The following is a 3,281-nucleotide window of genomic DNA, read 5'->3' as shown; positions in this document are numbered from 1 at the left end:
AAAGATAACGAAAATTAAGCATATGCTCTTTATTCTGTTCTTGAACAGGGCTCCAATCTAAAAAAAAAAAAAAGAAGGGTTTAGCTGATCAAGTTCTACGAAGAAGGAGAAAGAGGAAACCAATGGGACTGCTATATCATCTCAGAAATTATATAAATTATTACCAACAATATTACAAGGCTATGAAGGATGCATTCACATCTCTTCTGTTATGGATACGTTTGACAAATTATGTATATAAAAAAAAACAAGTTCCTTTTGTGGCATAACTTTATTCATATAGATTATTTCTCCTACATATCTTTATATATTGCTTTCTTTAGTTCAAATTGGAATCTCAGATAAGCATCTGGTACTTTAAAACCTCTCCTCTCTGTTCTATGCCTCTGGTCGACATGTGTACTTCAGAATAATTCCTAACTGTCGGATGTATAGCAGAACTCTCACATAACTTCTTGATAAAACTGCTGTCTATCTCCCTTTTCGACACTGCAAACATAAAAATCGAACAGGCAATTAAAGAGGGGGTTGCAACCACATGTTCCCCGTACAAACGGATCGGAACTAAGAGCTCTTTCCCGGATCTGACACTGGACTTATACATCAGATGCATCACAAAATATAAACATGTTATTAAATATACTAGAATATGAAATAAAGAAAATTTAAAATATTAATCGAAAATGTTGAATTATAATTTATGTCTACGAAACCCAAAGTTCCTACTTAATTGGCCTTTTTTCAAATCATATCAAATGTTTTCATTGGTCTTCACATGTTAAAATAATGTAGGTTATTGCATATTCTTCAGAGCTGTATCTTCAACTAATGAATTGAAAAAGAGGGGATGGATATAGTCTCTCATTCTGTAAACAGATATTGTAGGATTGTTAAGGTATTTTGGTGTTTTTGAACCCCCCCCCTTTTTTTTGTAATGTACACCACAAAAAACATTTAGTTAGGATAAAGAACTAATTAACGATAGTCCTATAATGTAAGGCTTCAGAGTTTCATTTCATTTACATTCAACATTATCGGATTTTTTTTATATCAATGTTGAACCGTAATTTTTTATCGGATTTTTTTCTAACTACCAATGTCGAACCGTTGAACCGTTCAACATTAATAGTAAACAAAAGTTCGATAAAAAATGATGAATGTAAATGATATGAACCTCCGGTCTTATATTAGAGGACAATATATAAGACTTCTGAGATTCATATCATTTACATTCAACGGTTTCATCGGATTTTTTTTATTACTTTGAACCGTTCAACATCAATAGTAAAAAAAAATCCGATATAAAATTAAACGTTGAATATAAGTGATATGAACCTCCGAAGTCTTATGTAATAGCACTACGGTAAATAGAATAATTGAAATTCAGTTAATTGAGTGTGGGAGGCTATTTTAATCCACTTTATGAGTGTGTATTATATAATGTTACAATGTAACAAACCTATCGAACACACCGTGAAAAATAACATTATCTCCCCTGGAAATGCTTAACAACAAGATACAAAAAGCTGCTACCTTTTTTTGCCCTATATCACATGATTATGAAAACACATAACTTAGATAGGGAATACTGTGCCTGTGTACACGTTTGAATGTGTAGGTGGCACACTCAGAACGATTGTCTCTAGATTTTTTTTTTAAATTCGTCCCGGCCTTTCCGGGTTCACGTAGCAACACGTTTCTTTCCTTTCCAGCTATTCCTGATTATGAATAAATCCAAAACATGCATTTATCCCAAAGCAACAACTATTAAACAACTCACCTATACCAATGGTGATCGTCTAATTCCTAGCTGATTCCTTTAATCGTACCTTTCTTGACGACACCCATCGTTGTAGCGTCTACCATTGGAGGTAGCGAAATTACATGATTTGACAGGAGAACGAAACAAACAAGGGGAGCAATTTGATCGAACCGCATTCCGGACTGGTTTAATAACTCTTATTTGAAATATATAAATAAATAAACTTTTAAATGATTTTCTTCTTCTTCTGATATACAGTCTCAGCTTCATTCACAGTGGCGTAGCTGGGTCATTTTTACATGTACGCCCGAACCTTGGCGAGGGATATGAGGGATGCCAACTGCTCAATGTTAAAGCACCTGCTGGTAGTGGGTTCGAAAGGGACGAAGCCCCCAGAAAGCTATCGAGAATAGATACCGTGAATGATTCCTGTCAGTAAAAAATCATTGATAGCAACATACTTTTGAATCTAAAGGGTTTGTTTGTTTTGCTTAAATTTTGTAATATGTTAATGTTGATGTTATATATATATATGTTATATTTGTTATTCTCGGCGTGGGATTTTGTCTATGTGTGTTACATTTTAGTGTTATGTCGTTGTTCTCCTCTTATATTTAATGCGTTTCCCTCGGTTTTAGTTTGTTACCCCGATTTTGTTTTTTGTCCATGGATTTATGAGTTTTGAACAGCGGTATACTACTGTTGCCTTTATTTAACTTATTCATCGTGTTAAACATGTTAAACTGGAAGCTAGCCTAATGGTCATTGGTTTAAGAGAAAACGTCCAAACCAATAATAATTTTAAATATAAATTTAAAGGGTGCCGTGAGTGAGCATACAATCGACAAAAGCACCTTTTAATGAATACGAAAACAAAATATTTCTAAGAGGTGCACTATAAAAAAATCTGGAACACCTAGGATTTCTTCCCACAAAAAGTGAATCAATTTATCATTCCTTTAAAATGTTTACTAATTAAGGGGTCATACCACTTGCATATATATTAAAATAAGAAAAACATGCTCAACTTCATCTAAAACTACCTCGACCAAAAACTTTAACCTGAAGCGGGACAGACACGGTCGGACGGACGAACAAACGAACGGATGTAGCTCTCAAAAGAAAAGAAAAAACATTGATGGATTGTCCTAGATGTATATTTTATTAGACTAATAATGGTCTATATATAAGCAGTTACATTTATTTCATGTTTTAAACGGTGCAAATTGTTAATTTGATTTAACTTTTACCAAAAGAAGCATTGTAGCAAAGGAGAAGAATAATTGTGGTCTGAGGCCAGACACAAGAGAAATAATTGAATTTAACAGAACGGAACAAATATCGGACTTTGGAAAAAGGGAGAGGGCTTTTGATACCTTTTATGAAATTCTCAATACATAATATCTTTTACAAAAAAATCATCCTACAACAGTCCACAAGCTGTATATGCCCGCGATTTCGCGGGTGTGTTCTAGTAAGTCATTAAACAAACACATGTGTATAGACTGTCGCTAAATAA

General features: G+C 33.6%; 1 long non-coding RNA gene across 1 annotated transcript; it reads right to left on the bottom strand.

The window, feature by feature from the left end:
* Positions 1-252: 252 nt before the first annotated feature.
* Positions 253-1,893, bottom strand: LOC143048980 (uncharacterized). Its single transcript, XR_012969971.1, has 2 exons — positions 1,781-1,893; positions 253-489 (listed from the first exon to the last, which is right to left on the bottom strand). It is a non-coding gene; the product is annotated as an uncharacterized LOC143048980 (long non-coding RNA).
* Between the last annotated feature and the right edge of the window lie 1,388 nt (positions 1,894-3,281).

The sequence above is a fragment of the Mytilus galloprovincialis genome, chromosome 10, assembly GCF_965363235.1.
Source record: "Mytilus galloprovincialis chromosome 10, xbMytGall1.hap1.1, whole genome shotgun sequence".
NCBI lineage: Eukaryota > Metazoa > Mollusca > Bivalvia > Mytilida > Mytilidae > Mytilus > Mytilus galloprovincialis.
This window is presented reverse-complemented; position numbering and strand designations above follow the sequence as displayed.